The sequence below is a fragment of the Triticum dicoccoides genome, chromosome 6B (assembly GCF_002162155.2).
Source record: "Triticum dicoccoides isolate Atlit2015 ecotype Zavitan chromosome 6B, WEW_v2.0, whole genome shotgun sequence".
Classification (NCBI taxonomy): Eukaryota; Viridiplantae; Streptophyta; class Magnoliopsida; order Poales; family Poaceae; genus Triticum; species Triticum dicoccoides.
In genome coordinates, this window is record NC_041391.1 from 488,180,420 (window position 1) to 488,195,357 (window position 14,938).

Genomic DNA, 14,938 nt, shown 5'->3' on the forward strand with positions numbered 1-14,938 from the left:
CTATCACTTGTTACTATGGAAAGTAATTCTCTGAGGGGCTTGTTTGGGGTATCTTCACACCGTCCAGTAGAGCAAAGAGTTGCTCCTCAACCTACTGAACCTATTGAAAATGAAACTCCTTTTAAAATTCCTTCGGGTATGATGGAAAAACTGCTAGCTAACACTTTTACAGGAGATGGAACAAAGCATCCTGATGGACATCTACTCTATGTGGATGAAGTTTGTGGACTATTTAAGCTTGCAGGTATACCCGATGATGTTGTTAAGAAGAAGGTCTTCCCTTTATCTTTGAAGGAAGACACATTGACATGGTATAGGCTATGTGATGATACGAGATCATGGAACTATAAAAGATTGAAATTGGAATTTCATCAAAAGTATTACCCTATGCATCTTGTTCATCGTGATCACAATTATATATATAATTTTTGGCCTCGTGAAGGAGAAAGCATCGCTCAAGCTTGGGGGAGGCTTAAATCAATGTTATATTCATGCCCCAATCATGAGCTCCCAAGAGAAGTAATTATTCAAAGTTTTTATGCTCGACTTACTGATAACAATCGCACCATGCTCGATACTTCTTGTGCTGGCTCTTTTATGATGAAGACTATTGAATTTAAATGGAATTTATTGGATAGAATTAAATGCAACTCTGAAGATTGGGACCTCGACGAAGGTAAGGAGTCAGGTATGACACCTAAGTTTGATTGTGTTAAATCTTTTATGGATACCGATATTTTCCGTAAGTTTAGCACTAAATATGGACTTGACTCTGAGATTGTAGCTTCTTTCTGTGAATATTTTGCTACCTATGTTGATCTCCCCAAGGAGAAGTGGTTTAAATATCATCCTCCCATAGAAGTAAAAGTAGTTGCACCTATTAAAGTTGAAGAAAAGACTGTCACTTATAATGATCCTATTGTTCCCACTTCTTATGTTGAGAAACCACCTTTCCCTGTTAGAATGAAGGATCGTGCTAAAGCTTCAACTGTTGTTCGTAAAAGCAATATTAGAACTTATACACCTCCTGAGCAAGTTAAAGTAGAACCTAATATTGCTATTGTTAAAGATCTCTTGTCTGATAATACTGATGGGCATGTTATTCAATTCTGTGGTGAAACTACAAGAATTGCTAAACCTTGTGCTAGAGATAAACATAGACTTGTGATAGGCGTGCCTGTTATTTCTGTTAAAATAGGAGATCATTGTTATCATGGCTTATGTGATATGGGTGCTAGTGCTAGTGTTATACCTATTACCTTGTATGAAGAAATTAAGCATGAAATTGCACCCGCTGAGATAGAAGACATTGATGTTACAATTAAACTTGCCAATAGAGATACTATATCTGCAATGGGAATTGTTAGAGATGTTGAAGTCTTGTGTGGAAAAACCAAATATCCCGCTGATTTTCTTGTTCTTGGTTCTCCACAAGATAGCTTTTGTCCCATTATATTTGGTAGACCCTTCTTGAATACTGTTAATGCTAAGATAGACTGCGAAAAGAATGTTGTTACTATTGGCTTGGATGATATGGTTCATGAGTTTAATTTCTCTAAATTTAGTAAACAACATCATGAGGAAGAATTGCCTATTAAAGATGAAATTATTAGTCTTGCTTCTATTGCCGTACCTCCTAGTGATCCTTTAGAACACTATTTGCTAGACCATGAAAATGATATGTGCATGAATGAAAGAAGGGAAATAGATGAAGTATTCTTCGAGGTCCCAATCTTCAGAGTTGCATTTAATCCAATCTTCACAATTTGCCTGTTGAAATCCTAGGGGATCCTCCTCCACCCAAGGGTGATCCCGTGTTTGAGCTTAAACCGTTGCCTGATAATCTTAAATATGCTTATCTTGATGAAAAGAAAATATATCTTGTCATTATTAGTGCTAACCTTTCAGATCATGAAGAAGAAAGATTATTGAAAACTCTGAAGAAGCACCGTGCCGCTATTGGATATACTCTTGATGATCTTAAGGGCATCAGTCCCACTCTATGTCAACATAAAATAAATTTGGAAGCGGATGCCAAACCAGTTCGTGATCCTCAACGACGTTTGAATCCTAAAATGAAATAAGTGGTAAGAAAAGAAATACTCAAGCTTCTGGAGGCAGGTATAATTTATCCCGTTGCTGATAGTCAGTGGGTAAGTCCTGTCAATTTTGTCCCCAAGAAGGGAGGTATTACTGTTGTCCCTAATGATAAAGATGAATTGATTCCGCAAAGAATTATCACAGGTTATAGGATGGTAATTGATTTCCGCAAATTAAATAAGGCTACTAAGAAAGATCATTACCCCTTACCTTTTATTGATCAAATGCTAGAAAGATTATGCAAACATACACATTATTGCTTTCTAGATGGTTATTCTGGTTTCTCTCAAATACCTGTGTCGGCTAGAGATCAATCAAAGACTACTTTTACATGCCCTTTTGGTACTTTTGCTTATAGACGTATGCCTTTCGGTTTATGTAATGCACCTGCTACCTTTCAAAGATGCATGATGGCTATATTCTCTTATTTTTGTGAAAAAAATTTGTGAGGTTTTCATGGACGATTTTTCCGTCTATGGTTCCTCTTTTGATGATTGCTTGAGCAATCTTGATCGAGTTTTGCAGAGATGTGAAGAAACTAATCTTGTCTTGAATTGGGAAAAGTGCCACTTTATGGTTAATGAAGGTATTGTCTTGGGGCACAAAGTTTCTGAAAGAGGTATTGAAGTTGATAAAGCCAAGGTTGATGCTATTGAAAATATGCCATGTCCCAAGGACATCAAAGGTATAAGAAGTTTCCTTGGACACGCTGGATTTTATAGGAGGTTCATTAAGGACTTCTCAAAAATTTCTCGGCCTCTCACTAATTTACTACAAAAAGATGTACCATTTGTCTTTGATGATGATTGTGTAGAAGCATTTGAAATACTTAAGAAAGCATTAGTCTCGGCACCTGTTGTTAAGCCACCTGATTGGAATTTACCCTTTGAAATTATGTGTGATGCTAGTGATTACGCTGTAGGTGCTGTTCTAGGGCAAAGAGCTGATAAGAAATTAAATGTTATCCATTATGCTAGTAAGACTCTAGACAATGCTCAAAGAAATTATGCTACTACCGAAAAGGAACTTTTAGCAGTTGTATTTGCTTTTGATGAATTCAGACCCGATATTGTTGATTCTAAAGTAACTATTCACACTGATCATGCTGCTATTAAATATCTTATGGAAAAGAAAGATGCAAAACCTAGACTTATTAGATGGGTTCTCTTGCTGCAAGAATTTGATTTGCATTGCTGCAAGAATTTGATTTGCATATTGTTGATAGAAAAGGAGCTGAGAACCCCGTTGCAGATAACTTATCTAGGTTAGAGAATGTTCTTGATGACCCACTACCTATTGATGATAGTTTTCCTGATGAACAATTAAATGTCATAAGCACTTCTTGTAGCACTCCATGGTATGCGGATTATGCTAATTATATTGTTGCTAAATTTATACCACCTAGCTTCACATACCAACAAAACAAAAAGTTTTTCTATGATTTGCGACATTACTTTTGGGATGACCCACATCTTTATAAAGAAGGAATAGATGGTGTTATTAGACGTTGTGTACCTGAGCATGAACAGGAACAGATCCTATGCAAGTGTCACTCCGAAGCTTGTGGAGAACACCACGCTGGAGATAGAACTGCACATAAGGTATTGCAATCCGGTTTTTATTGGCCCACTCTCTTCAAGGATGCCCGTAAGTTTGTTTTGTCTTGCGATGAATGTCAAAGAATTGGTAATATTAGTAGACGTCAAGAAATGCCTATGAATTATCCACTTGTTATTGAACCATTTGATGTTTGGGGCTTTGATTATATGGGACCTTTTCCTGCCTCTAATGGATATACACATATTTTAGTTGCTGTTGATTACGTTACTAAGTGGGTAGAAGCTATTCCAACTAGTAGTGCTGATCATAACACCTCTATTAAAATACTTAACGAAGTTATTTTTCCGAGGTTTGGAGTCCCTAGATATTTAATGACTGATGGTGGTTCACACTTTATTCATGGTGCTTTCCGTAAAATGCTTGCTAAATATGACGTTAATCATAGAATTGCATCTCCATATCACCCGCAGTCTAGTGGTTAAGTAGAATTGAGCAATAGAGAGCTCAAATTAATTTTGCAAAAGACCGTTAATAGGTCTAGAAAGAATTGGTCCAAGAAACTGGATGACACATTATGGGCCTATAGAACAGCATATAAGAATCCTATGGGTATGTCTCCGTATAAAATGGTTTATGGAAAAGCATGTCACTTACCTCTCGAACTAGAACATAAGGCATATTGGGCTATTAAAGAGCTCAACTATGATTTCAAACTTGCCGGTGAGAAGAGGTTATTTGATATCAGCTCACTTGATGAATGGAGAACCCAAGCTTATGAAAATGCCAAGTTGTTTAAAGAAAAAGTTAAAAGATGGCATGACAAAAGAATACAAAAGCGTGAGTTTAATGTAGGTGATTATGTTATCAAGGAGGTCTATCGTTCCGGTGCCATAAAAATCAACAACTTCGAAGGCACAAATCCAAAGGTGGTAAACGGTCAAAGGATCAAACACTCTATCTTAGGTAATCTTATAAATGTTGAAACCAATATTATTGAAACCGTAATCCCGGAGGAATACATAAGGGACACTTTCCAGACCGTTTCAGACTCCGAAAAGGAATAGGTATGTGGTACGGTAAGTAAACCGACTCCAAAACAATTTTTAAGGCAATATTTCTCCGTTTTGGAATATTTAGAAAAATAAGTGGCAGTCCGGGAAGGACACGAGGGCCCCCACGAGGGCGGTGGGCGCGCCCTACCCCCCTAGGCACGCCCCCTACCTCGTGAGCACCTCGTGTGCCCTCCGGACTTTGTTTTCTTGCACGATACGTATTTTGGTCGGTAAAAATTCATTATATATTCTCCTAAAGGTTTTGACTCTCGTATCACGCAAATCTCCCTTGTTCTTGTTTCGAGCTGTTTTTCTAACAGGTCTAGATCATCATGACGACCCCAAGTGCTTCCAAGGACAAGTTCTTTGAGAAGGTGATCAACCCTTACCTCGCGGAGGTGCTGCGACACCCTCAAACCATTGAGATGCGTGATGGGTTGCTGCACATCCGTGATGTTGAGGGACCAAAGGGAACCGGAAGCGTGGAGTCGAGGCTCGAAGCAATGGAGCAACAAGTTTTCAAGTGCCAGGGGATGGTGGAGCGTGGAATCAACGCTAGCCACAAGATGCTCGCGGAGTTCACCAACAACTACGAGCCGGATGCCAAGAACACCGAGGAGGCCATCTTCAAGCTACATGAGAAGATCGAGCACCTCCAAGCCCAAATCTATGATCTGCAAAATCAAAACTGTGAGTATGAATATAGATTCAAAAGGATGAGTTTGGCTGCAGATTTGCGGATTCCGGAGACTCGATCATCCTTCTATGATGGTGAGCCTATGGCATGGAAGGTGGACGACAAGCCTGCAGCATCATCAACACCTCCACCGTCAACAACAAAGAAGGAGATATAATCACATGGGTATGGGCACTCCCCTTGGCAACTGCCAAGTTTGGGGGAGGTGCCCTGGTATCGTATCACCATCACAACTCCTATCTTTACCGTTTTTCTTAGTTCGATCCTTTTAGTAGTATCTTGATTTAGTAGAATAAAGTCATGGCATGATCTAGTTTTGAGTTTTGCTTTATAATCCTTCTTTGTAATCGAGTCCGTGAGCTATATAATAAAGATTAGTGTTGAGTCAAGGGCTTGATTATTTTGCCATGATCTTGGGTGAATAAAAGAAAAGAAGAAAAAGAATAAAAAGAATCAAAGAGTTCAAATTGATCTTATTGAAAGTAATGACTTCACATAGAAAGAGTATGATGATTAAAAGTTGTTGGGAGTTGGCAAATATAGCTTTGGTCATCATTGCAATTAATAGGAAGTAATAAGGAAAGAGAGGTTTCACATATAGATATATTATCATTGACATCTTTTATGATTGGGAGCACTCATTAAAATATGACATGCTAAAGAGTTGAGGTTGGACAAGGAAGACAACATAATGAGTTATGTTTTCTTACATCCGAGATAAATTATGTTGTCATGGATCCTCTAACGTGTTGAGCTTGCCTTTCCCCCTCATGCTAGCCAAATTCTCAGCACCAAGTAGAAATACTACTTGTGCTTCCAAATACCCTTAAACCAGTTCAGCCATGAGAGTCCACCATATCTACCTATGGATTGAGTAAGATCCTTCAAGTAAGTTGTCATCGGTGCAAGCAATAAAAATTGCTCTCTAAATATGCACGACTTATTAGTGCAGAGAAAATAAGCTTTGTACGAACTTGTTGTGGAAGTAATAAAAGCGACGAACTGCATAATAAAGGTCCACATACAAGGGGCAATATAAAGTGATGTTCTTTTGCATTAAGATTTTGTGCATCAACCCTAAACGTGCATGACAACCTCCGCTTCCCTCTGCGAAGGGCCTATCTTTTATTATTATCCTCTACCTTATGCAAGAGTCACGGTGATCTTCACCTTTCCTTTTTCATTTTATCCTTTGGCAAGCTCAGCATGTTGGAAAGAACATGATATATATATCTAATTGGATGTAGGGGAGTGAGGGAGTCCTGGACTAGGGGGTGTCCGAATAGCCAGACTATCATCATCGGCCGGACTCCAAGACTATGAAGATACAAGATTGAAGACTTTGTCCCGTGTCCGGATGGGACTTTCCTTGGCGTGGAAGGCAAGCTTGGCAATATGGATATGTAGATCTCCTACCATTGTAACCGAATCTGTGTAACCCTAGCCCTCTCTAGTGTCTATATAAACCGGAGGGTTTTAGTCCGTAGGACGAACAACCATTACAACAATCATACCATAGGCTAGCTTCTAGGGTTTAGCCTCCTTGATCTCGCTGTAGATCTACTCTTGTACTACCCATATCATCAATATCAATCAAGCAGGAGTAGGGTTTTACCTCCGTCGAGAGGGCCCGAACCTGGGTAAAAACATCGTGTCCCTTGTCTCATGTTACCATCCGCCTAGACGCACAGTTCGGGACCCCCTACCCGAGATCCGCCGGTTTTGACACCGACATTGGTGCTTTCATTGAGAGTTCCTCTGTGCCGTCACGATCAGGAAGGATGCCTCTTCCCATCTTTAAAGACGGTACCATCGCCAAAGGAGCTTTGGCCGCCGGCCAAACTATCCGGCTAGGTGGTTTCCTCATGACCGCCTGTTCAGCCACCGCTTCAACGATGACCTCTCGGGTCATCAAAAGCAATCTTCACGTCAACTCGGAATTCGCCGAGCAGCTGGATCCAATAGAGCTCTCGTCCATAAGAGAGCTCTTGGATCGCACCGCCGCCCTAGGAGTCGCTACAGACTACAATCAGATTGGGCTTAAAACCGATCTGAGAGAGATTAACTCTCCCCAGGTTACCCACCACGTTGCGGTGGTAGAGGAACAACGCGGCGACTCTTCTTCTGTATTAAAGACTAGTTATGTCCGGACTCCCGAACCCTCCATGCCGGATTCCCGCGGAGGGACGGACGTCGATCAAGTACTGAACCTAAAGTCAGGTAGCGGACCAGACTCGTTGGACAACGTCCAGCAATCCAAGCTTCCAAATTCGGAAAATTTTCGGCCTTTGAGCCTCAAGATGGGCAGGGTTCCGGACTCAATTCCGCCCACCCACCCAAACATATGCGATCTATCTCAAATCCGGCAAGAGCTTGCTGAAACAGTACATCATTACTGGGCCAGATTCCTCCTGGTTATGGACAGGATAAAAGACTGCCGTGAGGAAAACGCAATTTCGATTTTCTGCAATAATTGCACGGACAAGGGAATCTTGAACGCCATAAGTCGTCGTGAAATTACACGCTTCGCCGACCTGGCGTCCATAGTATGAAAGTACTGTGCGATGGAGAGTTTCCGGAAAACCGAAACTAAGTTTTGGGACAATCCGGCTCCGAATACAACCCTAGTCCAAAACAAAAGGGTGCATCATGCTCAGGCACCCGGTACAAAAACCATAAAGCAAAAACCCCATAAAGGGTACAGAACCGTACTGGAGGAATGGCTTAGCGGACCCTGTAAAATTCACAGTACAGAGGGCGCCACTCCAACACATAGCCTTCGAGCATGTTGGATACTGCGGCAGGTGGCCAAAAGTGGCGAAGAGCTTATAGCCCCGGAGAACCACTCCAACAGTACCAGTACGGTGTCAACAGTCTTCGAGACTTTCGCATCAAATAATATGCGGAAACAAACAATCCGCAGCCTCGCCGAAGTCTACCAAGTAGCAACAACAAATCCATGGAGTGACACGGCTATCACCTTCAACGCCAGCGACGAACCTAAATTCCGAACTCCCCGAGCACCAGCCGCATTGGTCCTTAGCCCAATAGTGGACGGCTTTTGCCTTACCAAGGTGCTCATGGATGGCGGCAGCGGATTAAACCTCATCTACGAGGAAACACTTTGAAAAATGGAAATAGACTGGAGCCGCATTGAGCGAAGCAGCACAACCTTTAGAGGAATAATCCCTAGCCAGGAAGCACGCTGCACAGGAAAAATTACACTCGATGTGGTGTTCGGCTCGCCGGACAATTACAGGTCCGAGGAGGTTACATTCCAAGTGGCCCCGTTCAGCAGCAGATATCACGCTCTATTAGGGCGAGAGGCATTCACAATTTTTCAAGTCATACCCCATTACGGGCACATGAAGCTTAAGATGCCCAGGCCCAACGGAATAATCACTCTTGTCAGTGATCCGGACATAGCACTCTGCTCGAAAACAAGACAGCCACACTAGCCCTAGAGGCACTATCCGAAGCCCTAGCAGCAGAAGAACTCACTGCGCTGCGCTCCATGATGAACAGGGACGATGTGATACTTGATAAGAGATCCAAATCCACCTCTTTTAAACCAGCGGACGAAATAGTCAAATTCCAGGTCCATCCAACGGACCCCACAAAGATGGCCTCCATCGGGGCACAATTAAACCCTGACGTAGACTCCGCACTACGAGAATTCCTTCGGGAAAATTGGGATATATTTGCCTGGCACCCTTCAGATATGCTAGGAATCCCACGAAGGTTGGCAGAACACAGCCTAAATATCCTAAAAGGATTCAAGCCAGTCAAACAGGCTCTTCGGCGATTTTCCGAACCCAAAAGACAGGCAATGGGAGAGGAGCTAGCCAAACTATTGGAAGCCGGATTCATCAGAGACATCAAACATCCGGACTGGCTAGAAAACCTGGTAATGGTACCAAAGAAGGACAAATCCTGGCGCCTATGTGTCGACTTTACCTCAACAAGGTTTGTCCAAAGGATCCTTCCCCCCTTCCCCGCATCGATCAAATAATCGATGCTACTGCAGGGCACGATTCATTGTGCTTCCTCGACGCATACTCCGGCTACCATCAAATCAAGATGGCGGAGGCGGACCAAGCCGCAACGGCATTCATTACTCCATATGGACCATTCTGCTTCAACACGATGCCCTTCGGACTCAAAAACGACGGCGCAACATATCAGCGCATGATTCAGACATGTCTGGCTACCCAGATCGGCAAAACAGTAGAGGCATACGTAGACGACGTGGTCATCAAGACCAAACACGTCGAAACTCTAGTAGACGATTTGAGGCTCACATTCGATAACCTCCGAGCATATGACATAAAGCTGAACCCGGAAAAATGCGTTTTCGGCGTACCAGCCAGAAAGCTCCTGGGCTTCATTGTATCCGGTAGAGGAATTGAAGCAAACCCAGCCAAGATCCGAGCTCTGTCACAGCTGGATATTCCAAAAGACCTCAAACAAATACAAAAATTGACTGGATGCGTGGCGGCTCTAAGCCGCTTCATCTCCCGTTTAGGAGAAAAGGCATTGCCCCTCTATCACCTCCTCAGGCGCACCGAACACTTCGAGTGGACGGATGCCGCCACGGTCGGACTCGAAGAAATAAAGGCCATACTGGCAACAAATCCGGTCCTGGCCGTGCCTAACCTAGGCGAACCAATGTTATTATATATCGCGGCAACACATCAAGTTGTCAGCGCGGTACTCGTCGTCGAACGAGAAACAAAAGGACACAAATTCCCTCTTCAAAAGCCAGTGTACTACATATCCACTGTCTTAACTCCATGCAAGTCCCGGTACCCGCATTATCAAAAGACAGCGTACGCGGTGTTTATGGCATCCCGGAAGCTGCGACACTACTTTCAAGAGTGTTCGATAACAGTGGCCTCCGAAGTACCCCTCAACGACATTATAAACAACCGCGACGCGACGGGCAGGATTGCAAAATGGGCCATTGAGCTCTTACCATTTGACATAACTTATAAACCTCAGCGAGCTATAAAGTCGCAAGTCTTGGCTGACTTCGTCGCTGAATGGACTGAAGCCGAACTCCCTAAAGAGTACGGCGCATACTCCAATTGGATTATGCATTTCGACGGCTCCAAAATGTTGGCCGGCTTGGGGGCTGGCATCGTATTGATGTCCCCATCCGGAGACATAGTCCAGTACGTACTTCAGATAATGTACACGGACTCCAACAATGCAGCCGAATATGAGGCCCTCCTACATGGTCTCCGGATGGCAACCTCCATGGGTATTCAATGCCTAGAGGTGCGCGGGGATTCAAACCTTGCAATATCCCAAGTAAATGGAGACTTTGACGCCAAGGATCCGAAAATGGCAGCCTATCGTAACGCTGTCCTAAAAATGTCAGCTCGGTTCGAAGGACTCGAATTCCACCACGTAGCCCGGGATAATAACCAAGCAGCCGACGTGTTGGCACGCATCGGCGCAAAACGCGACGCCGTCCCTCCAAACATCTTCCTGGAGCGGCTCTTTAAGCCATCCGTACTATGGGAAGAGGAGTCCGGAAATAACAACCCGGAAGCAACCGCACCACCCAACACGGAACAATCTGACATAATTGGCGGTTCAGCCGATGAAATAACACCTTCAGCCCACGAAATAATGGCGGTAATTGCCCCGTGGATAAAACCATTCCTAGCCTACTTAATTAGGCAGGAACTTCCCGAAGACCAAAATGAGGCCCACTGCATAGTTCGGCGATCTAAAGCCTACAAGGTCCATGAGGGAGAACTTTATAAGAAAAGTACAACCGGAGTCCTTCAAAGGTGCTTCTCCGAAGAGGAAGGGCGAAACCTTCTGGCTGAAATTCACGCCGGACTAGGCGGACACCACGCTGCAGCCCGGGCCCTCGTAGGCAAGGCCTTCCGTACATGATTTTATTGGCCAACGGCCCGGGCAGATGCTCAGGATTTAGTCCAACGATGTGTCGGTTGTCAGCTCTTTGCTAATCAGAGCCACATGCCACCCACCGCCCTCAAAACTATACCCATCACCTGGCCGTTCGCGGTCTGGGGGCTTGACATGGTTGGACCCCTTAAAGGGGGAACCCACAAGCAAAAGTACCTATTGGTCATGGTGGACAAATTCACCAAATGGATAGAGGCCAAGCCAGTTAAAACGGCCGAATCCGGACCAGTGATAGACTTCATATCCGGGGTAGTACACCGTTATGGCGTCCCCCACAGCATCATCACCGATAACGACACGAACTTTACGGCCGACGAGGTTAAACTCTGGTGCAAAAATATGGGCATTAAGCTCGACTACGCTTCAGTCTATCACCCTCAAACTAACGGTCAAGTTGAACGGGCAAATGGTCTAATCATGAGCGGCATCAAACCCAGATTAGTGCGGTCCCTTACGGAATCTAACACGCACTGGGTAGAGGAGCTCGACTCCGTACTCTAGGGGCTGCGGACCACGCCAAACCGTACTACCGGATTCACACCATTCTTTATGGTATACGGCGCAGAAGCAGTTTTGCCCTGCGACATAATTCATGACTCACCTCGAGTGCGCATGTACGAAGAAAGAGAAGCCGAGCTGGATCGGCAGGACAGCTTGGACACATTGGAGGAGGAGCGCGACGTGGCAAAGGCTCGTTCCGCATTCTATCAGCAGCAGGCTCGAAGATATCAAAGTAGAGAAGTACGGGCTAAAACTTACAACGTTGGCGAACTAGTTCTATGCCTGCCGAACAAGAAAAAGGACAAACTCAAGCCCAAATGAGAAGGTCCCTTCATCATCGACCAAGTCCTGACCGGCAGAGCATACCGTCTGCGAAACGCATCGGACAACCGACTCGAGCCGAACCCCTGGAACGCAGCCTGCCTCCGAAGATTCTACGCCTAGCGCCGGACTCAGAGTTCGTCTCCTTCCTGCGTCCACATTTTACACTTCAGTTGTCTTTTGTTTATCTCTTTTCTCCCACTTTTTTCATAAAGCCCTTGAGGGACGATCTGCGCATTGTTCGCACACACTTGACGTGCTACTTGCACTCATTATACCTGGGGGCTTCTTTCACAGAAGCTTACTTATAACAGGCTTTATGCCGAATACATGTGTCAAACTTCCGCATGTACCTTTTATTCACCATTATATGCATCGATATGACTTAAGTTTTGGCCAAGCTGGGTTGCCTGGCTCCTGTGATTACCCCTACGTTCCCGATTGTTCGGCTAGGAGGTAAAGGGAGCACCTCTGCGATTGTTACTGCCGGGTCAGCCGGATGTGTACCTCAGACTGGGTGAAGCCAAAAGCTAGCGTTCTTAAGGGAATATTCGGTCGGTGACTTGAAAGATGATTTTCCTTTTTAACTATTTATTTATCTGCCCCCAGATGTTTTCCTGCTCTTTTCGCAGTCCGGACATGCACTTTAGGGCATGCCTCCCAGGGAAAGGAACCCTTAACGGAACTATTCTCCCTGGAAGATGTTTCTTACTAACCATGTAATATAACATAACTAGTTGGGCACTTGTCTGATAAAGCACTAATGACCCCTACGCCTGGTCTCCATGCATGCCCTGGTTTTTTCATAACCGAGAAGGTATTCGGACACACTCCGGACTCTAGGGTCCCGAGGTTGAAGCGAAAAAGTCGGCAAAGACAAACGATCTACAATCCGGCTAGAAGGCATTTTACATGTCATTTTAAAATACATCGTCAAATCGACTGACTGTACTCCTCCTCAATCCCATCTAACAGGCTGTCTAATTTACAGTCCCGTTGGGAATACTTAGCAGCCAACTCTACTTGGCCATACACTAAGCTCACAGGGATCTCCTTCCCATCGGGCCCCACAGGTCCGACCTCGGCCATGTGGTTTGGATCCGCCTTCTTGTACCGCGTCTTCACCATGGCCCAGGCTTCCCTGGCACCTTGACGGCAGGCCGATATCTTCCATAAACGGAAGCGCTTCCGTGCTCCCTGAAGCTTCTCCGCAAGCTCTCCAATGCCCTCGGGTAGGGAGACGGACGGCCATAAGGCCTGGACGACGCCACTCATCGCCTGCCGAACACGTTCGAGCAGTTGCACCAGCTCGGGAAGTTGGTCACCCATTGAACCGGGCATTTCCTCCGCAGGGCGACCTGTGAGCATACCTACAGACACATTTTTGTCAATTCGACTTCCTGGCCGAACTCTTCTTTTCAAAAGAGTTTGCTTAAGCACTTACTGTAGATGCCGCGACGAAGCCGCTGATTCTCCCTCACGGAGCTAGACAGCTGGGCCCGAACACCCTTTAGCTCCTCTCCAAGCTGGGTGTGGGTGTCTTGGAGCTTGTTCCTCTCCTGCTGCACCTTCATAAGCACCCTCTCGCCGGCCTTCAGCTGGCGCAGTAGCTGTTGCTTGTCCGGATCCAGTCCGGCAACATCTGCAATATCATTGTTAGACTTATACGCACGCCGCACACCGCTTATCTTTTTAAAAAATAATGTGTTACCGGAGGGGGTCTCTGTGTCTCCTCCTGCGGCAGCTAGTGCGGTCTCAAGTTGGGCCTTGCACTCTTGTAGCTCCTGGGACAATTGGGTATTCTTCTCCATGAGATCCTGCATATCAAATGATCCTTAAATCAGTTATTTTAACTACTTTAAGTCTCGGGGGCTACTGGCATATACAAATATTAAAATCCCTTACCTGTATGTCTTTTACATACTGCTCCGTGGCTCTGGTCAAACCATCTTGAGCGGCACGGAGGTGCGCGTCTCCCGCGTTAAAGGCATTCAACACCTCGAGAGAGAAACACGCGTCACGAAGAACTGTCCGGCGGCGCCTATGATTCATGGCGCTCTCCACCTCAGACCTGGTGGCGGACAGCCTATCGGCATCCTCCGTTGGAGGAGTATCCGGCTCGCGCCTTGCGCTTGCCTCCCCCTCCAGACCAGGTGTTGGAGCCTGATTGGCGGAGGCTTGGTTGGCAACCTCTCCGGGCACAGTCCGGCAAGCGCTCTTTCTCTTGGAAAAGTCATGAGCGTTAATGCACCTCCTAGGAATCTTTTCCTTAAACAACGGTCGCGAGCTATACCATTGCGGTGACGTTTCGATTCGCACTGCACCCCTCTTCCGCCTGTTGGGCCGGACTGACCCTTGTTGGTCAGCCGCCACGGGTTCGGCTTCCCGCCTTGAAGGCACCTTCTGCGAGACACCATTGTATACGGTGATCAGAAATACGCAACGATGAAGTAGTGGTGTCAGGACTCCGGTCATAATTACCTGGGAAGCCAGAGATAAGCCGGGGTAGTCAGCCGTAATGGCGACTAGAGCATTGTCCATGCTGAGTTGGTGGAACACCCCGTCGATTAGCTCCACCTTTATGTCCGGATCCTCTTCGGAGGCTGGATCAAGGGATCTTCCTGGATCCTCGGGTTGTGGAGCCGGACTATGTATGCTCTCCACATCCCGGCGCAGTTCCTGCGTCAAAACCATAAAGTAAGGTACTTAACTTTGAAAGCACGGGTCGGATAAACAAACGTCCGCTTACCCAGCTCCGAGGGTT